Below are 22,993 nucleotides of genomic sequence, written 5' to 3'. Positions count from 1 at the left end.
TGGAACTGGAAGAGTGTTTCCATGTTCCAAGTCTTACTAAACACATCATTTTTGTTTCTTGCTTAGATGCTAAGGGATTTTCCTTTTTAATAAAAGACAATAGTTGTTCGTTTTATTTTAAGGAGATGTTTTATGGATCTGCTAGATTAGTCAATGGACTTTATTTATTAGATCACGACAAACAAGTTTATAACATAAATACCAAAAAGGCCAAAAAGGATGATTCAGATCTCACCTATCTGTGGCATTGTCGATTAGGCTATATTAACTTGAAACGCATGGAAAGACTTCAAAATGAAGGAATTTTAGAACCATTTGACTTAGAGGATTATGGTAAGTGCGAATCATGTTTACTTGGCAAAATGACAAAGCAACCTTTCTCTTAAGTTGGAGAAAGTGCAACTGAACTATTGGGTTTAATCCATACAGATGTATGTGGACCAATGAGTACAAATGCTAGGGGTGGTTTCAGCTACTTTATCACTTTCACTGATGACTTCAGTAGATATGGTTATGTCTACCTAATGAAGCATAAGTCTGAATCCTTTGACAAATTCAAGGAATTTCAGAGTGAAGTAGAGAATCAATTAGGCAAGAAGATTAAAGCACTGCGGTCTGATAGAGGCGGTGAATATCTGAGCTATGAATTTGATGACCATCTGAAAGAATGTGGAATTCTATCAGAATTGACTCCTCCAGGAACACCACAATGGAACGGTGTGTCGGAACGGAGGAACAGAACCTTGCTAGACATGGTTAGGTCAATGATGGGTCAGGCCGAACTTCCAATAGAATTTTGGGGACATGCACTAAATACAGCTGCACTCACTATAAATAGAGCTCCGTCTAAAGCTGTTGAAAAGACTCCATATGAGTTATGGTTTGGAAAGCCTCCAAATGTGTCTTTTCTTAAGATTTGGGGATGTGAAGTATACGTCAAGCGATTAATTTCAGACAAACTTCATCCAAAATCTGACAAATGTATCCTTGTGGGCTATCCAAAGGAAACAAAGGGGTATTACTTCTACAATACATCTGAGAACAAGGTATTTGTTGCTCGAGATGGTATCTTTTTCGAAAAGAATCACATTTCCAAAATAACAAGTGGGAGAAAAATAGACCTCGAAGAAATTCGATTCGAACAACAAACCCTAGAGAATGCTCAAGATGACATTCAGGATGAAACTCAGAGATCTTTAGAAGTATCTGGTGAGAATCATGGTCAATCTAGAGATGTAACCCCGCGTAGATCGCAGAGATATAGATCTCAACCGGAAAGGTACTTAGGTATTTTGACGAACGAGAGCTATAACGTTCTATTACTTGAAAGTGATGAACCTGCGACTTACAAACAAGCTATGACGAGCCCTAGCTCCAAGCAATGGCAAGAAGCCATGCAATCTGAATTAGACTCCATGTCTTGAAACCAAGTATGGGATTTGGTCGATTTGCCAGATGGCTACCAAGCCATTGGAAGAAAATGACTTGAAGTTTTCAAAGCTAGATTGGTTGCAAAAGGTTACAGGCAAGTCCACGGTGTGGATTACGATGAAACCTTTTCACCAGTTGCAATGCTAAAGTCTATTCGGATAATGTTAGCAATCGCTGCATATTACGATTACGAAATATGGCCGATGGATGTCAAAACCGCTTTCTTAAATGGCGTTTTAACAGAAACTGTGTTTATGACACAGCCTGAAGGTTTTGAGGATCCAAAGAATGCTAAAAAGGTATGCAAGCTAAAGAAATCAATCTACGGATTGAAGCAGGCATCCAGGAGCTGGAATATACGTTTTGATGAAGCAGTCAGTGACTTTGGTTTCATCAAGAACGAAGACGAATCTTGTGTATACAAGAAGGTCAGTGGGAGCAAAATTGCTTTCCTAATATTATATGTCGATGACATATTACTTATCGGAAATGACATTCCTATGTTGAACTCTGTCAAGATTTGGCTTGGGAAATGTTTTTCGATGAAGGATCTAGGAGAAGCACAGTACATATTGGGCATCAAGATTTACAGAGATAGATCTAAAAACATGATTGGACTTAGTCAAAGCACTTATATCAGTAAGGTGCTTGATAGGTTCAAGATGGCAGACTCCAAGCGAGGCTACCTACCCATGTCTCATGGAATGACTCTAAGCAAGACTCAGTGCCCAAAAACACTTGATGAGCGTAGACGAATGAATGGGATTCCATATGCATCATTGATTGGTTCAATAATGTATGATATGATATGTACACGCCCGGATGTTGCGTACGCACTCAGTGCTACAAGCAGATACCGGTCAAACCCAGGAGAGGCACATTGGACTGCTGCCAAGAATATTCTGAAGTACCTGAAAAGGCACAAAGATGACTTCCTGGTCTATGGTGGAGATGATGAATTAATTGTTAAAGGCTATACGGACGTAAGTTTCCAAGCCGACAAAGATGATTTCAGATCACAGTCTGGGTTTGTCTTCCGCCTCAACGGAGGTGCAGTAAGCTGGAAAAGTGCTAAGCAAAGCACCATTGCGGATTCTACAACTGAAGCGGAGTACATTGCTGCACATGAAGCATGCAGCAAAGGAAGCTATATGGCTAAGGAAGTTCATAGGTGAACTTGTTGTAGTCCCCTCCATTAAAGGACCAAAATCCATGTATTGTGATAATAACAGAGCTATTGCACAGGCAAAGGAGCCTAGACACCTCCAAAGAGTCAAGCATGTACTTCGTAGATTTCACCTTCTACGAGAGTTCATTGAAAGAAAAGAAGTCGAGATAAGCAAGATTGGAACTGATGACAACATATCAGATCCATTAACTAAACCTCTGCCGCAGGCGAAGCACAACTCGCACACTGCAGCTATGGGTATCAAGCATATTGGAGAATGGCTTTGATGTCCTTATTTAATGTTTTAAAGTTTTAGAGTTTAATTCTTTGTAAAACATTATTGGTTAATCATTCACAATAAATTAATAGAATTCATTTTTCCATTTAATTTGTGGTTTATTAAATGATGAGTCCCTTCAAATTGACGATATATTCAAGATAGACTGTCAGGACCAGTCCTGTGACTAAGAAATGTCTATCTAGTGAACTTGAATGTCAAAGGTTGAAAATGGTCCCTGGTCGGAGTTTTCTATAAAATTGGACGCATAGAAAACGTTAGACGACTGGAATGCAAGATGACTAGTAGTTTTGTTTCTTGAACTATGTGGACATGGCAATGTCATAATCATTTGCATAGATACTTACTTTGGGAAGACTAGTATCGGACAGACCTATGAAACTTTACTGTAAGAGATGAAAATATGTCATAAGTAAATTTCATTAAAATTATTAGACACTAAATCCTCAATACCTGAGTGATTTGAGATTACTTGTTTGAGAACTGGTTGCTTTGACGTTGACCAACCGTCGCACCGTAAAAGGAGGCTATAAAGGCAACGCTCAGGTAATCACCTATCAAACGAAGTCTAATCTCAAGATCACAAGATTGGGATTGTCCTCCCATAAATCGGGATGAGATGCTTAAAAGTTGTACAAGGCCACTCGGAGAGCTAGAAACTGTGAAATGCATGGCCGTGCTCGGATGAATCATAGGCTATGATTATCTGTTTATTTGATCAGTTGAACTCTGAAACCGAGAAACACCTCTGGACATAATAAGGATGACAACTCTTACCTTATGTTCAAGAGCAAGCATCGAGCGACAAAGGAAGTAGGTAATGCACACTTGTCCCTAAGGACAAGTGGGAGACTGAAGGAAATAATGCCCTTGGTCCAAGTATGCATATAATATTAAGTCTAATAAATGCGGTTCAGTATTAATTAACAAGTTAATAATTCAGTGAGATCAAGTGAGCTGAATGCCTAGCTAGAGGCCGCTTCAGTTCAAGTGGAATTAATGATATTAATCCACAGCTTACTCTTGACTGAACCCGTAGGGTCACACAAATAGTAAGTAAACGGATCAAGTATTTAATGGCATTAAATACTCCATCTATGGATATTCAGAATCGATGGATCTTGGTTTCAATGGGAGCTGAGATCGACACAAGCAAGAAATGAATACTCCGGAAACGATGATATTGCCGGAAACGGAAATATGGATCGTATCGGAAATATAAATATTATCCAAGTCGTAGATGTTGCCGGAAATGGAAACATGGTACGTATCGGAAAATATTATCGGAAATGGAAATATTGCCGGAATCGGAAATATTGCCGAAAACGGAAATATTGTCAGAATCGGAAATATTATCGGAATCGGAAAATAATTCCGGAAACGGAAATATTAAATATTTGTTCGAAACGGAAATTAATTCCGGAATTGGAAATATTAAATATTGTTCGTATCGGAAATGAATTCCGGAATCGGGAATTTAATCGGAAGCGCATCGTACGAATTAGCATTGGACGAGGCTTGCTAGACGAAGGCCCAGCACGAAGCCAGGCCCGCGCCCAGCAAGCCGAGCGCCCAACATGGAGCTGCCACAGCCTCGCCAGGCCCAGCGCAAGGCCAGGCCCAGCAAGGCCTTGGCGCGCGCACGCTAGGCGTGCTGTTGGGCTGCGAGCAGCGGCTGCTCGTGTGGGCCGCAAGGCCTATGCGGGTGGTGCGATGCTCGTGGCCATACGATGCTCATGTTCGTAACGAATCCTAATCCTATCGGAATTCGTGTATTGATTAAATCCTAATCCTAATAGATTAAATTTATTATTTAGAGTTCAAGTTGGATTCTAATTAATAAATCCAAATCTTAGTAGGATTATAATTCCTTTTCCATACCTCTATAAATAGGATCCTAGGGTCATAATTTATAGATACAATTGAAGTATTCTAAAGGTAAGATTTTGAAGAAAAATCAGCCATACACTTGCACCTAAATAGCCGAAATTCCTAAGCAACCTTAAGGGCGATTCTAGTTGGTCAAGCTTAAGGCGGATCCGGACATGATGTGGAATATCTACGGAGGGACGACACTTGGAGTCCTAAAGACTTATTCTTGTTCGGTTCGGGCGCAGCTAGGGAGGGCACGCAACAAAGTGTATGCATCTAAACTATGCTAAATGATTATGTGTAAATAATATGATTTCCTGGCTTTATGGTTTTTCCGCATGATTTATGTTTTGTCATATGAATCATAACCTAACAAAATGGGCATTTGGTAATATATATATTGTTGGATAATTTTCAGAAAATTCGGGCTATTTTTAGGAAATTAATTAGAATATAAATGTTTAACCAAGTTTTGAAATAATTATTTTTAAAAATATCGTAACGAAAAATAAATTTAGTTTTTGAATAAAATAAGAACGTTTTGGAATTATTAAAACCCTTTATAAATTATGAAATAATAAAGATTTAAAAATGTAGCTAAGCTCGTAAATTTGAAATTATAAAATCTGAAAATAATTCGTGTAACAATATTAAAAACTCAAGCGAAATAAAATTTCATTAATTAAAATAAATTTTGAAATTATGATTTAAAACGATTTTAAGCTAAATAAAAATAATTAAGCATAATTAACTAAGTTTTAAAAATTCGGGGTATTACACTTATACTTACCACATTTATTCTAGCGAGAGCTGTTCCACTCAGTTATTTAGTGTACCGTTGCGCAAGGCTATTTACTTTATCAGAATCACCTATAGCACCCACAACTAATGTATGTCCCACAGAAGTAAGAATATCAGTGAATGTTGAAATAAGAGGGGAGGGAGGGGGATGATAGAGCTCTCACCCCAAACGCAGGATCCAACATGAAATGCCTAATCCGTTTTGGAAATTGTAATTTCCATGTTTCCTCATAGATCTGTCTTGCAACCCTCACATACTTTGTGGAAATAATTTGTGGAAACATATTAAATTAGGTAAAAAAAACATAATGGAACAAATACAAGATAGTACACAATGCATACCTGGTCACTAACTTCACTATTACTTCTTACAACACCCATACTCAGGTTTGCGTTCACATAATCTCCATCGAACTCCAACACTTTAGGTCTGACCCTTCAAGCACAACCAATGATTAATTAGTATAACATAAAACATAACCCATGAAACAACAAACCATAAGAAATTAAGTTCCTTACTTTCCATGTAGATTTCTAGATGACCCACTACTGTTGTCCATAACAAACTGGGTTATCATATCAACATACGCATGGATTTTTTTCGGACGCCAAATCTGAATATACGACTCATTAAGCGTCGGGGAGGGTCCCATTATCCTCTTCTTGCGACTTTCCTTCATTTCACAGAATTTTTTAGACATACGAATCCGCACTCCCTTTAACGCTAGGGTCATGGGACGGGAAGAGTACACTATTTCATTCTCCGAATCATATGTGCACACCTTTTCACTAACTTCAGGACTTGCTACAAAACTCTCGTCAGTGTGGTTTAGAACGATATTACCTGGATCAAGGTATTAATAACAGATTTACGGTCATAAAATATATATAAGCTGTCATATAGTATATGGATGCTGTCATTGTATTGTAATAATATACTGTCATAAATGAAATATATACTGCATTAAGTGTTATCTTGAAGTTTGAAATATAACTACTTTTTTATTCAATAATATCTTCAAGTTTGAAGAACCCAATTTCAGAATATCTTGAAGAACCCAAAAAAGATTCAGAATATTGCTGCACAGTGTGGTTTGGAACGATATTACCTGGATCAAGGTGTAGTGCCTCATCAGATTGCTTTGTCTCGGTCTGAGGTGGCTCATCAAGGTGTAGTGCCTCATCAGATTGGTTTTTCTCGGTCTAAGGTGGCTCATCAAGGTGTAGTGCCTCATCAGATTGCTTTGTCCCATTCTAAGCTGATACATCGAGGTGCAGTGCCTCATCAGATTGGTTTGTCCCATTCTGAGCAAGTTCACATGTCCTTTTATTCTTCCTGGTGTACTGCTTCGTCAAGATGGTCTTCTCAATAATACGTATTCTCTCAGGTGGTATATCAGGTTGTGCTTCTGGTTATGGTAGATCAGTTAGTTTAAGGGACTGTGCAAAAACAAATAACAAAAAAAACAAGTAAAAGGATTGTACCTTGTGATGTGGACTTTCCTTTGACCTTTTGTGGAATGCATTTTGATGTCCCACCACGCCTTCGTTTTCTTTTCCCCGTAACATTTATCAAAACAGAAACGTCATACTCATCCTCGTCATTGGTGTCCAATCCAGCCTTGGCGGCATTCATTAACTACAAACATCAAGGTGCATCTTCAAAATTCAATTGAATCCAAAGATCATAAATTAAACATAACACTCCATGAAAAGGGAGACAGATCATGAAGCATATAAAAATCTATTAATAACAGATTTACGGTCATAAAATATATATAAATTGTCATATAGTATATGCATGTTGTCATTGTATTGTGATAATAGATTTGCGGTCATAAATGATATATTTACTGTCATATAGTATATGCACGTTGTCATTGTATTGTAATATATATACTGTCATAAATGAAATATGTACTATCAAAATAGGAAACTTTATTGCATTAAAAGACACTCCTAAGCATGTCATAGGAGCTATATATGTATATAAATCCCACATAACCCTGGAATTTCAGTCTCTTGTGGTGGGATCGTAACATTTCACAGCCAAAAGAAACAATAAGAGGCTGGCCTTGGCCTTGAGAAGTTAAGATTTGGGTCCCATGCTGATCTCATAGGGGCTGATAAGATGCTCTTCAAACCTTTAAGTGGGTTGGGTTAAGGGCTGATTGACTCTCTTTAAGATACAAATATCACTCTGCTCTACTGCTTTTGGCTGTCAGTGAACTAATATTATTATTTATGTGATAACTTAGGCTAAATAATTATTTTTCTCACAGGTGGAACAATCATTTGAATCCAGACATAAAGAAAGATGCTTGGACATTAGATGAAGAACTAGCTTTGATGAATGCACATCGTATGTATGGGAACAAGTGGGCTGAAATAGCCAAGTTTCTACCCGGAAGGTGAGTAAAGATGGTTGTTTTCTTAGAAGGGGATTTTATAACTTATCTTTGAGTTTTAATTGGATTATTGGAACATGTTTATTTTTTTGTGTTACCTGTGTGTACATTTTTTCCTTCTGAGGTCTATATTTGACATTAAAGCAATAAACTCAATTGAAAATTTATGAAAATATTTGAAAATATATACCGTTAGTGTTATTAATCGGTAACACAGTCACATGTGTGCATATACTGTCACATAAATTTATATACTGTCACATAAGTTTATATATTGTCACACTTAGTAAATTTTGAGTTTGAGAAACTACTTATTGTCCATATAAAGTTTTAAAAGTTAAAATTAGTTAATAATAAAATTACCTTATCAAGCTCAGTCGAGGTTATCCTCTTCCCGGGCATAATACCCTTCATCATTGGATGGGTAGGGCCGTACGCGACATCAACACACTATGCAAATACATTATAAATATTATAATACAAGATAAATATTATCAGTATACCCCATAATACAAGATAAATATTATAAGTATACCCCATTTCGATAAATACATTATAAGTAGACATTATAAGTAGACATTTCGATGAATATTACTTACCCCTACACACCCATAATCCCGGGATGGAAGACAATCCAGATTTTGTGCCTTGTTCATCTCTTCTATTGTCCACACCATCATTCTCGAAAATACACCCCAATCAGCAGGCGGTCTCTTAAGTCGATCTAGGTAAAAGATCTGTCAAAGCATAAACATTACTTTCCAACTTTACAAAGAACCTAACTTAAAATGCAATGATATAAAGATATTAAATGCAATGATATGAAGATATGTAATTCAATGATAAGATATGTATTCATAAGGATTAAAATCTTACTGCCAGAAATATTAAGCATCCATATCCTCTAGCATAACCATCTGCGTAGAACCGTTTACTAAAGCTTCCAACATCATGCAAAAATTTCTCAAGGACAAGACTACACCAACCATACTCAGAGGCTTCATGTGCAACAACAACACAGTGGAAAAATTTCATACTCAATCGATGACATTTGGTGGGGGTAAGTACCGAGTCTAAAGAAAGCATCAAAAAGAGTCTCTTGAACTCGTTATCATCTTCACAGGCACCCTCAACATATTTCATCAAAGTCTTTTTGGTTATGCCACCACCTTTCTTGTGTACAGTCCGGTACTTAGTAATAAGGTCTTTTTCAAGATTCTCATATCACAGTTTTAGTTGGGACCGGTCTCGGTCCCATTGGAATCCCAAGAACCCAATGCACTTGAATGGGGTTTAGAGGAAACTGGACCCCGTCTGGAGACATAAAAGACTTGAGAGCCACATCTACCCTTGTACATAGCCCATAGGTTAGGTTTGCCGGCAACCTTTTATCAATCATACTAAACAGGCCAACAAATCCCATCTCATTAACTAACTTCCTTTTCCTATCATCGAACCCTCCTAATATTCTTCCAAGGGCCTCAACAGCACAGTTCTGATTCGGAGGTTGCATACACAACATAAGAATATCAGTTTAACATCACTCACTAAGATATTCATTTAATGAAAAAGGTCAAAGTGGTTCTACCTTTTTATTCATCTCCTGAGAGCGTGTTTGAATAACTTTGTTTGCCACCTTCGTCATACCCCCCCTTAGTGCTAGTATTATCCTGAATTAAATAACACAAATCAAATTATTTCAATATTTGTAAACTCAGTAGATATTCAACAAGTAAATAAACACTTACTCTATACATATTCGTAACCACCTTTGCTCTTTTAGGAACAACCTCTTTTTTCTTGGGGGATGCCTGCATCTAAATAAGAATAAATGTATTACATCAAAAGATCTATTGAAGTAAAAAAACGGTATTGCTTGCAATTATGTTACCTCTTCATCACTTTGACAGGTATATTCAGAATCACTTTCACTATGCTCCTCATCAAAGTCAATGTCATCAAAGTTTAACTATTATAAACACTACAAGAAATATCGATTTTAGCGACTGCTTAGATTAGTCGCAAAAGTGGGTTTGCTACTGAGCAGCAGTCGCTGAAACCCTTGTCGCAAAATACTTTTGGCGACTACTATCACCGTCGCGAATTGTTTGCGACTAACATTAACGACCACGTTGTGACTGATGGTCTGCAACTGTATATCAAACGTTTGCGACTACAGTGCGCGCAGTCGCAAATTCTTCCAAAAGAAATTAAAAAAAGAAAACGAAATTAACAACTCAATTAGTTGTTAATTTCAATTTAGAGAAGAATTTCATGGCAAAAGAAATTAAATAAAAACATAATCACATATTATAGAATACTTCGTATCAAAGAAGATCGTATTTAAGAAGAGAATATTAGTCATTCCATTAGTTAAGCACGTACAACCCAATTTCAAAAGCTAATTACAGATCTAATAATATAAATACGAAAAATCGAGGAAATAAATTTACAACCTATAATTGATATTGAAATTACAAGATCAGAACCACCCCGTCCTCCTTACTCACAAAATTTTCATATACAAAAAAGTTAAAATTCTTGAACAAAAGTTCCAGATCTACTTTACTCATCGAATAGTCTAAAGTTTACTAATAAGTTAGAATTTTATCAAAAAGCTTATCTATACTCGCCGAGTTAGCATTGTGCGTCGATAAAACCGAGGGAGAAGATTGAAGGTATAACTTGACATGTGCTTGAAATTTGGTTGGCTGACCTCTCTCCGGACTTGTGTGCTTCAATTCAATACTGGAGATTTGTGAGTTAGTAAAGATTAAGATCTTTACTTTTTAAACATACTCATTGTTGGCCACGTTGGATTTTAGAAGAGAAATGAAGAGAGAAAGTAAGAAGAGAAAGAGAGAGAAATTGATGAGGGAGATAGGAAACGGAAAAAGTAGTAGGTTAGGTTTGACAGATTTCTACTCCGTATTATATACTTAGGTTTAGTTAATGGGTGGGGTAGGTTTACTTTGGAATCTGAATTAAACTTTTAGCAAGAAATTAGAGCAACGAAGTATACAATGTTTTTGTACTAAAAAGTTTGGCAACGGTTATAACAGTCGCAATAATATTATTTGTAGTCGCAATTTCTATTGTATTTTAATTTTGTTATATGAAATTTTTGCGACTGAATTTGCCGTCGCAAATTTTTGAAGGTAGTCGCAAATTTGCGACTACGTTGCGACTACCGATTTTGACTGATTTTTTGTCAGTCACTAAAAATCAGTCACAAAATCGTGTTTTTCTTGTAGTGAAAACACATAAAAATTAACTACAAATAACACATTTATTATTCAATCTGTACCATTTGACAGATAAAGAAGATGGAGAGGGGAGGAACATACCTTTCTTGCACTTACTTGTGCTTCTACCCTTCCTCTTCCACAACCCCTTCCTCGTCCACGACCCCTTCCTCGTTCAGATAAACCTAATAATAATAACATCCATTATTAGTAAAAGTCTCGAATTCCCCCAAATTGGTATATGTAATTTCATCAAAGTTCATGAAACTCAACCAGTAAAGGTGTTCATGAAATTAGCTATGTTGCAGTTCTGTTCTGCTATTACTCATGCAACTAAAGCTATCTACAGATTACGTTTTGGAAAACATTTTAGGAAGTGGACGTTTTAGACAATATCAAACCATCTACATTACCAAAAAAAGGTTCCAAATGAGGGAAAACATGTTCCATGGATGACTTTCAAAATCCTAGAGTGCAGGCTAGTTGACTCCTTCAATGACTATGTTAACTATTGAGAACCTAGAAATTTGACAGTGTTCCAGCTTACCTGTTTCATAGTTCATGTGTTGCAATGTACACTAGTTTTCACTTGTAAGGATAGGACTAAGGTTGCTTACATTGAAAAGATTTGTGTTCCTACTTGTTAATGCTTGTTCTGTGATGAAGGCAATCTTGAGTATTAGCTTGCAAATGGTATCACAAACTACATAGTAATTGATGGGGATGGGTATATTCAACAAACTAACATCATTGTATCTAACAACACTTGCATTCTGCTGAGTAGTATAAACTATAAAGTATATGTTTGAAGATTCACAGTTATGCCCTTTTTTCCGCATTATGCAGGCACATGCTGCTTCAGCTGTTCTTAATTTTAGCGAGAATTGCACTCCAGATATCTTAACTCCTTACATGGATGGGGTAGTGAACAAATTGCTTGTTCTTTTACAGGTATATACAAGCTATACATATTTTCTCTCTTTTCAATAAGAAAATATCATATTATGTTGCATAGTTTCTTGACTATTTTTGTTTCCACTGTTTATGTGAACATTTAACTGCGAATCGATTCAGAATGAAAAACAATTGGTTCAAAAGGGAGCCTTGACTGCATTAGTCACCGATTCTTCTCAGGTACCTCCTCGACTAAATTTGTCTGATCAGATTATATTGTTATAAGAATGAGGATTCCCACAGGAGCATTTCCAAAAATATTATGACGCAGGTTCCAAATGAGGGAAAACAGGAATAGCAGTGTCTCTAATTCAAACCAACAAGGCCAATACCCTTGAAAAATACTACAACACATGTAACATATCTCTATCAAACTAACAAGCACAAGTTCACAAGCCTTGGGACAAAAGATGCTTATTGAAAAGCTTTGATGCACAGAAACTCTCATCTAGATCAAGCTTCCTATTTGATAAAACTGGAAAATCCAGAAGAGACCCCTTTTATATGATTAGCAAATTCTTGCACTTAAATAACTATCATGCCACTGCACCAAATTCATCGACATTGAAGAAGCAACACAATGATGATTAATAGACAGAATTTTCCCACCATTTCAAGTAAGATTTATTCCCGAAGACAACAAAAAGTAAGCCCAAATTTGGTTTTGTACCAGAAGCAACCATACATAATTAACTTTAGGTAACATCCAAAAACTATTACATAAGGGGGGTAAAGTGTTTCCATAGATTATAAGTAACACTTTGTGGGTGATACATATGCTCGTGCTACCTATAATTTTAGGTAACACTTTTAATAAAATATAATAACACTTTTACTAGTGTTACTAAAAATAATTCCATGTAACACTTTTCCAGTCCTATGTAACACTTAAAAAGTGTTACTCGTTATATCTTAGGTAACACTTTTTAACCATTAATATCACTTTCTTATATAATCTTTTGAGTTACAGTAGCACTTTATTGAATCATAGGTATCACTTTTCACAATATAATGTAACACTTTTTCCAATATTAAGCAACACTTTTATGCTATCAGGTAACACTACGTATTTAACACATTTTAGTATCTATTGTAACACTTACAATGTGATTCTTATAATTGAGAATAATTAATCATTTAATAAATATTACAAAATTATTGTACAAATAATAATGATATTTATAACAATAAATTATACTGTAATAAACACAATAAATATAATTTTATAATGATAAATTTATTATAAGAATAACAATATTAACAATAAAAAGAATAATAGTAATTAATAATAATATGAATACGAAATAGTTATTTGCAAGAATATGTAAATGTAATTTTGAAGGTTAAACTAATAAACTACATACTACTGTATTTGATGTATGATCTATGAAAATTAAATTATTATGTTCAAAATAAAACCAAATGATCAATATCTAAACATAACATGTCTTGTATAGTCCAAAACTAAATGTCTTGTATCTTTTAATCTTCAATTCTTTTTCCTTATGTGTGCATGATTCTCACTATCAACTTGATCTTCATTTGCAATCAGATCCAATCCATCATCTTCATCCTATAAAAAATATAAAATTAAAAAGATCAAATATCGATAATCAAAAGAAGCACAACAAAAAATCTTAAAGTAATGACTACACTAGTAAATTGTAGCCTAGACTACATATAACCAGTTGATCATGAACTTGTATAACCACAAAAAACGAGTAATTGTGGGCCGAGTGGAAAAGAGTAAACCCAATGTCTTGGACATGCTTCCAACTTTTCATGGCTATCTTTTCTAAGCTCACAAGGATCAATGTACGAGTAGTCCCATAATATCTAAATAAAAGACACATGCTTCTTCTAACATTAGGAAGAATTATGCTTGTTTTTTATTCAACGGAGGTATAGCCTATAAAGAAAACGAACAGAATGAAATTTAAAAGAACAACAGAAACGAATAAACCAACAAGCAGTTAGGGGGGATGTAACGAGGCAGAGCTACTCCTCGAACATCAGGAAGAATTATGCTTGTCAGTTTCTCAGACCCTTAATTTCTACTTGAATATTTATTTTTCTAATTGTTAACTACATAATTTGAAGCAAGACTAAAATTGTCTTAAGTTAAAGTTACAATCACTATTCTGGAGTACTAGACTAGGATTTAGGAATGAATTCCATTACTTGATAGAACTATGGAAATGATCAACAAGATAAAGACTTCAATGAAATGTGAATGACTGTTAGAAAAATTGTAATTCCAATTCTTTGTATTTCTTTACTCCTCTAGTTCTCTATGCAGTTGTGAAAGTTTTTTTTTTTTTTTTGGTAAGCAAGCTATTATAATTATTACCAACCAAAACCAGTACAGCTTAAACACCTCCCACAGAGGTGAACACACACTACAACTAACTGCCATCAGCAGAAAGGAACCAACACCTAACAGCCAGCAGGCTATAGAAATCAAAACCTACTTACAGACTCTGAAACCAAGTAGTATCTCTTCTACTTACTCTCTTACACATGACAGATTTAATTCTATCTTTTACAATTCGTTTCAGATTACTCATAACAGAATCAACTGTTGGAACTGACCCTTCCCAAAACTCTGATTTCTACTTTTCCAAATCAAATAAACCAAAGCTGTCACCCCTGCATAGCATACTTGGTTTCTGAACTTGGAATGCTTCCCTCTCTTGATGGTGTTGATGACATTGTACAGACCAGTATTAACATTTCTAATGTTAAGCCATGCTGCCAGGTCTTGAAAACACAATTTGCTGTACTGACAACTGAAAAACAGGTGCTCATGAACTTCAGCAGCTTGCTTACAAATTAAACAATCAGCAGAGGTGCTCACCCCTATTTTTGCTAACTTGGCTGTAGTCTGTAACCTATTCTGCATTGCAAGCCAGCATATAAACCTATGCTTAGGCACATTCAGTCTGTTCTAAACCACTTTATCCCATTGAACATGAGGTTTATCTCCAACCAACTTGTTATAAACCTGCTTGACAGAATATTTAGCCATATTCCTAAATTCAGTATAGGAGAAAACTTGCTTCAGATGATCTCTTGTTTCACATATCCTTTTCCAGTACCAACTTGCAGAGGCATTTGGTTAGTACTCCCACCAGTCCCCATCTTTGATGTAAACTGAGTGAATCCACTTAATCCAGATGTTATCCTGCTTAGTGGTGATAGCCCACACATATTTTCCCAAACTAGCAATATTCCAAGTGACCACATCCCTAAACCCCAAACCACTAACCTGTTTAGGTGAACAAACTCTATCCCAGGAAACAGAGCTTGGTTTAGTACTATATGCCTGCCCACTCCATAAGAAAGCTCTACAAATCTTAGCAATATCATGCAGAACACCCTTAGTAAGGATGAAAATCTGAGCCCAGTACATATGCAGGCTTAAAAGAACTGAATTTACCAGTTGCATTCTAGCAGTGTAGGACAAATTCCTAGTGCTCCATATTTTAATCCTTGCTGTCATTTTGTCCACCAAAACATCACACTGACTTGCTGAAATCCTTTTAGAACAGATTGGCACTCCTAGGTACTTGAATGGCAAAGTACTCCTAGTAAAACCAGATGCATCCACCACTCTTTTCACATCACTCTCAGACATGCCATGGCAATAAATAGCAGACTTACTCTTGTTAGCCATCAAACCATTAGACTTGGAAAATAAAGCAAAAGCTTGGAGCAAGGAATATATGGAGGGATATTCCCCTTTACAACACAAGATAAGATCATCAGCAAAGCAAAGATGGGTGAGCTTCACATCTTTACACCTTGGATGAAACTGAAATTGAGGCAAATCAATCAACTTATGCAATATTCTGGACAAATACTCCATGCATATAACAAACAGCAAAGGTGACATAGGATCCCCCTGTCTCAAACCCCTTTTAGACTTGAAAAATCCATGCATAGAACCATTAATCATAAGAGAAAACATAGGGGTTGTAACACAGGTCATCACTAACTCCCTAAAAGCAATAGGGAACCCCAAACTCTCCAACATTTCCTTCAAGAAAGACCAATCTACTGTATCATAAGCCTTTTGCAAATCAACTTTTAAAAGGCAACTAGGCTGAACAGATTTCCTTCCATAATGCCTTACTAAATCCTGCACTACCATGATGTTATGAGCAATATATCTTCCATGCACAAACCCCCCTTGATTCTCAAGAATCAAGTCTGGCAACACCTGTCTCAACCTACCACACATCACCTTAGTAACACATTTATAAAGTGTATTACAGCATGAGATAGGTCTAAACTCACTAACATTTTTGGGGCATTTTGTTTTAGGAATTAAAGTGATGACTGTATGATTAATCTCCTTTAAAAGTTTACCATTATTCAGCACATCAAGAACTGCATCAATTACCTCATCTCCCACTATATGCCAAGAATCCTTATAAAAGAAAGAACCAAAACCATCTGGTCCAGGAGCTTTAGTTCCAGGAATGGAGAATAGAGCATTCTTCACTTCCCCTCTAGTGTAATGTGCATTGAGAATAGCTCTGTGATGATCAGTAAGCACTAGGCCAGCCAACACCACTTCTTTGATTACAGATCTCCTTCCAGCTTGAGTTGTACCCAGCAGCTGCTTATAATAATCAAGAAAAGCATCAGAAACTGCTTCTGGAGTATCTTGCCATTTTCCATGCATATCATATATGCTGTAAACATGATTTTAAACATTTCTGGCCTTGATACTCTGATGAAAAACAGAAGTGTTCTCATCACCAGATTTGATCCAATCCAGCTTGGCTTTTTGTTTCAAAAAGTCCATATACACTTGATGATGTAATTTATATTCCTTGATGGCATCTAACTCCAGATCAGCTAGTTGCTGATTTGCAGGATTAGAATGCATGGCTTGCTGAGCATCTAACATTTCCTGATGAGCTTTAATTTCAGCAGCCTGAATGTCAGTAAAACCCTTCTTATTGAGCTCTTTCAGACCAACTTTCACCTTCTTCAATTTAGTTACTAAAACATACATCTTACTTCCAGATACATGTTCCCTCCATACATCCTTAATGATGGTATCAAAAGTAGGAGCTGACTTCCACATTGTAAAATATCTAAATGGCTTCTTCCCTCCTGCAGATCTTGGATAAATTGTAAGCAAGCCAGGGGAATGATCAAAATCACCCTCATTCATAAAACATACCTCTGCATCCACATACTCACTCTGCCATGCTGGATTAGCTAACACCCTATCCAACTTAGAAAACACTCTAGCAGAACCCTGCTGTTTATTATTCCAAGTGAACATGTTCCCAACACTCTTCACATCTTCCATACTACAAACATGCATACAACTAGTAATATCATTGATTTATGCTTGTCTGACAGGTGCACCTATTCTCTCATTACTAGCCATGACACAATTAAAGTCTCCACACATAATCCAAGGATCCTGTGTGCTTAAAATCTTCAAGTCTCTCCATAGCTCAATTCTCTGCTTGCATTCATTGAATGCATAGACAAAAGTGCAATAGAAGCCATTTTTGCCACTCATGGGGGTAACATGACAATGAATCAACTGAGCTGTAACAGCTACAACACTCACTGTAAAGCTTCCAGGTTTCCAAGCTACCACTATTCTCCCTCCCTTGTGAAAACTAACATTTCCTGTAAAACACCAGCCTGTAAAAACTCTTTGGTAAAGCTTGCCAAGATTAGCACCCTTCACCTTATGCTCAAGGAGACCAACCAACCCTACATCAAATTTCTGGATGAACCTTCTCACTTCATCCTGTTTCTTCAATGAGTTGATGCCCCTTACATTCCAGCTAAGAACTCTATCCATGAGGTGGTGAAGGGTCCCCCCTTCCACTTTGTCCACCCTCCTGTCTACTCAAGTTCCTTCCCCCACCTGTCACAGTACCACTAGTTTCCACCATCTCTTCATTCTGCAGTATATCAAAAGGGTTAGCAGTTTGGGTTGGTTCCACTGAATCAGCTCTGACCCTAATTGGTCTCAACGCCCTTTGAAAGCCTTCCTGATCCACCTCAATGGCTATAGTCTCTTTCTGTGGTTGAGCAACCACTTCTGTCTGTTTCTGCACCCACACCTTCCTACTCTTACCTTGCCTGCATTCTGTTTCAGCATGCCCCACCATCTTGCATTTATTACATAGAGTAGGCTTCCATTCATATCTCAAGTCCACCTTAACCTTTTCACCATGTTCATCCAGGAAGAATAAGTGATCAAGTAAGATTTTCTCCATGGGAACTTCCACCATGACTCTAGCAAACTGAATTTTATCTCTACATGTGGTAGCATAGTCTCTTTTGATTGGCTTTCCAACCTGACTCACAATTTTGAATAATGCCTTTTCACTCTAGTATTTGAAATTCAGCTTCAACTGAATCCAAATGGGAACAACTTGCACCTCCTCTTTATCCATATCCAGATCCTGATCCCAAGGTTTCACAATCAAGGGTTTGCTATCAAAGAAATAATGCCCCTGCTATCAAGGTTTCACAATCAAGGGTTTGCTATCAAGGTTTCACAGTTGTGAAAGTTGTTCCCTGAGCATTTCAATGCTTTAAATATTGCCCACAAATTTTTGACATCCACTGGAAAATACCTACAACCCTTATCCTAAACAATCTTATCCAAGTGTTTACTGTTTATAGGCATCTGACAAATCTTCTTTACTAAGTAAACTGATCTTAATACAGTTTTCACCGCAAGATCAATACCAAAATGATTTGAATAGAACTAATGCAGTTCAAGACAAACACGAGTCTCGGGTTAACTCAGAGACTAATTATACACTTATACAAGTTATAGAATGTCTCCCCATGGGTCTTGGGTTAACTCAACTTTGGTTGACCTGATATCAGGTTGTCTTACTGGCCAGTTTATTAGTCTTATTCTTCAAGGATATAAGGCGAAGAGATAATAGTGTATTGCACACACTATGCACAATCAGCGGGTAGCAAATTCAATAACTACTAGCAGTTTATAGTTAAGGAGTAAAAGTCTCTATACAAGTGGTTTAAAACTGTTTTTGACAGTATATGAGTTTATTGAATTGCGAGTCTAGCAAGAAATAGGCCGATAGAGGATTGTATGGTACCAGTATCATTTTTCCAATTTTGTACGCAATAAATTCAATGGGGGGAGTTATTATAAACAATTGTATTATGAGAAGCTCCAGGCAATTAACAATAAGTCTCAACTAGTACTAATACTAGCAAGTAACAACCTTGGTCATCTATTTCATACCTAACTCTTTTTTTCTTAGGTGGGTAAGGGGTTAAGAAAGGGAGTTCTCCCGTTAGGAAACCATAAGCATGAGGACCATCTATTATGTTAGTAATTAAACGAGAACTTCAGAAAGAGATAAAGAGTTAATCCTGGTAAACAGAATAATGCATATCTAAATAATTAGAAGATTGCAGTTCTGTAAAGTCAAACATTTAACAGCAACATAATATGGCAATCATGTGTGGATACGAAAGCAACCCAAAATGACCAGTATATACCAGATCAACAAATAAGATGTACGTTTTTAAATTCCAATCTTTTATACAACTTCCACCCAATACCTAGCATCTTGTTTCTCATTATCAAATACAAACTAAGACTTACTTCCTCAACACTTATGGTATGATAGGGAGATTATAAACGACACTTATATGTTAGACCTTAATTCATAGGCATCGTTAAACTTACACTCATTCTAGAACATAGAGTACCGCTTAGTAATGGCCGATTAATCAGCCGATTAGCAAAGTAGATGGCTACAGGCGTGTAATTCTGGCAGATTGTCTATGACATGGATTGATAAAATTACGGTTAAAAGTGTCTCAAATGGAACAATGATATACATTTAGACATCATAATACATACTTGTACCAGCTGGTGTGGTATAAAGCCGCTGGGGTTTACAAATTTTAGCCTGTAAGCCTACTCCTTTCTCATCATTTATGTGTTCTTATATTCATTGTTGTGCCAGATATTGCAATTATATTGCACAATGACTGACACAAATCACACCCTATAATAAATAAACTAGCAGCATATTTTTTCTGAGTCAGAAAATTAAAACAAGTTAATCGGAAAGTAGCTCATAAATAATGAATCATACTATGTTAAAATCAAGATTCTTGCTATTTATGATGCAATAAACTGCTATTTCACCACATTAAGAAAAAAAGGCAGTCTTAAACCTCTTGATCAAAGAAGCTCATGAATCATGAACAATCTGCTTTAAAGAGAATATTGTTCTCAAATCTCCCAAGACTCAAGCTGTATAGGACCAACCGACCAACTAAACAAAAATCAGCACCATAGTCAAACATCAGGTATTTTCCAGCTATTAACTAAGGACTAGCTTAACATGTTGTCTAAAACATCCAATGAATTACAACCTCAGAGGTATAAGACGTTTTATGACACCAAACGAGAAAGACAAGAGTTAAAAGAAACTTACGGGAGGAAAATACAAGGGGTGGAATGGTAAATGACGGACGCTTCAATTCACTCCACCGGCCAATATATGCTTCCTCACTATATTTATAATCTGCAGATCACTAAGAGGGTTGTTAGAAACTAAATAGTAAGAAATACATTTTAGTGAAGCAAAAAGCACAATCTTCTTAAAAAAATTTGCAAACTTAATTGCTCCATAAAATCTATTCAAGACCTAAGTAACAAGAAAAAACCACATGAATAGGCAACTTTGCAACAAAAACTTTTTTCAACAGAGTAATGACCTTTAGTTTGGATAAGATTAGCTGGTTAAGTGCACACCTAATTTGGATGGAGAGAGTAAATGAAGAAATCTTACGAGACAAAAGTACCTTATTGCTAAAGGATTTAAGAGCTCACAAACCTAAATCAGGTAAAGTATGTAATCAGTCAGATTCAATTTCTAGCCAAGTTTCATGGGACAAATCCAAACAAATAATCTTGAACATCTAAACACTTAAATTCAACAGTAAGGAAAACAACTAACCAAAAGAATATTGCAGATTTTACAGGAGTTATTCGCTCATATAATCTTTCTAAAATTCTGTAAGTAGGAGAAAATTACCTCAGTGAAGCCGCCGCAACTCGCCCTGATTCCCAAGCACCTGGATATCAAATCAGAATCATGATTCAGAAATTCGAAATACCAAATCAATAAATCAAAATAAAATTAACACTACATCAAAGACCAAGCCAATAACCGTTCAGAATCCAATCAAAAACTTTAACGCTATAATCTAGATTATCAATTCATAGATTCTTGAAAATTAATGATTAAATAACAAAAAAAATTAAAACACCCACTACATACAAATAAAAAATTACATGAAATTGGAAGCGCAAATTTGATGGAACGCAAGATAACGATCGAGATGATAACTGGTTTTCTGATGAAATCGAGACGCCGACCTGGTTTTTCTGAAAAACTAAACCTAAGGGATTATTGTTGCCTCTGTTTGGGAAGAGGAAACTTTTGAGAGAGATTCAATTTTTTGTTTTTTTTTGTTTTCTTATGGTTTGGCGATTATCAAGGTTTTACTAGAATTTTGCCCAAATTCTAATATTTTTTTTACTCTTTGGCGGCTAAAATTTACTTTTTTGATAAATTGGGAAATTACGGATTACCGCTTATTTTTCCAATTGCAAATGTTTAATTTTTTCTAAAAATAAGGTAACACTTCTTAGTGTTACCATAAAACGTTACCTATTTTAAAAGTGTTACTTTGTAATGTTACTTATGTTAAAAGTGGTACATTAAGTGTTACATTCTAAACAAATGTTACCAAAGTGTTACTTATAAATCTAATAATTTTGTATTTCAAAAAGTGTTACCAACACGTGTTACATAAACTCAATTATGTACTAGTGAACAAAAAGATTTACTTCTGGTTTTGTATTCAATTTAGCTTTTGTTTTGACAGCAACAAAACAAATTACACAATGCATGTCAATTGGGCTTTTGTCAAAAATTACATGTCAAAACATCAATTTTGGTTTTGTACCAGAAGGCAACAAAAAGATTTATACCAGAAGCAAAATGCATGTCAAAACAAGTGTAACTAAGGCCCCTCGTTTTGGTTTTCTATTTTTTAGACAACTAAAATCAAAAAATATGTAATCAAAATGAAAGCAAGGGAGCTGAACCAGTAAAGGTATTCATGAAAATAATTTCAGCACCCATTTCCCAGTTCCCAACAATTTATATCCAAAACTCAACCATGTACACACAGCTAAAAAATCGCAAACATTGAACCAAAATCGCAAACATTGAACCATAAAAATGCTACTAAAATTATATAATGCATACCACAATAACAGGGGAACCGATCTGAACTAAAAATAGATCTAATTGTCCCGTAAATCAACCACCTAATTTGTAACAAATATCACGGAAATACGACTGTAACCCCTAGAAAAACCCCAATTTGACTATACCCTAAAAAACCACAAATCAAGATAACTACTTTTTCATTCAATAATATCTTCAAGTTTGAAAAACCAATTTCAGAATATCTTGAAGAACCCAAAAAAATTGAATTACTAACCTCTGGCCATAGAAGAATATCTTGAAGACTATCGTTTTTCAACAGAGAAGGAGGAGAAAATGATTCCACTCTCTTTCAGAGTAACAAGGTCGTTGTCGAATCGGAAATGGATTTCTCGGAGATGAAATAGATGCAAAGGCATGAGAGAGAAGGAGGAAGTTGGTGTTGGAGAAGGAGAGTGTGAATCGGTACTCGGGGATGAAGAGCGGTAACTTTGGAAGTTACTTTGTTGACTTTGTCAACAATAAAACGTGCT

General features: G+C 36.0%; 1 long non-coding RNA gene across 1 annotated transcript; it reads right to left on the bottom strand.

Moving 5' to 3' along the window:
* Window positions 1–13,441: 13,441 nt before the first annotated feature.
* LOC110799179 (uncharacterized) lies at window positions 13,442–21,715 on the bottom strand. The gene is made up of 4 exons (XR_002536332.2): window positions 21,518–21,715; window positions 21,258–21,297; window positions 20,655–20,744; window positions 13,442–13,750 (listed from the first exon to the last, which is right to left on the bottom strand). It is a non-coding gene; the product is annotated as an uncharacterized lncRNA (long non-coding RNA).
* Between the last annotated feature and the right edge of the window lie 1,278 nt (window positions 21,716–22,993).

Source organism: Spinacia oleracea, chromosome 2, assembly GCF_020520425.1.
Source record: "Spinacia oleracea cultivar Varoflay chromosome 2, BTI_SOV_V1, whole genome shotgun sequence".
NCBI lineage: Eukaryota > Viridiplantae > Streptophyta > Magnoliopsida > Caryophyllales > Amaranthaceae > Spinacia > Spinacia oleracea.
The sequence above is the reverse complement of the archived record's forward strand: the minus strand, read 5'-3'. Positions and strand labels throughout refer to the sequence as shown.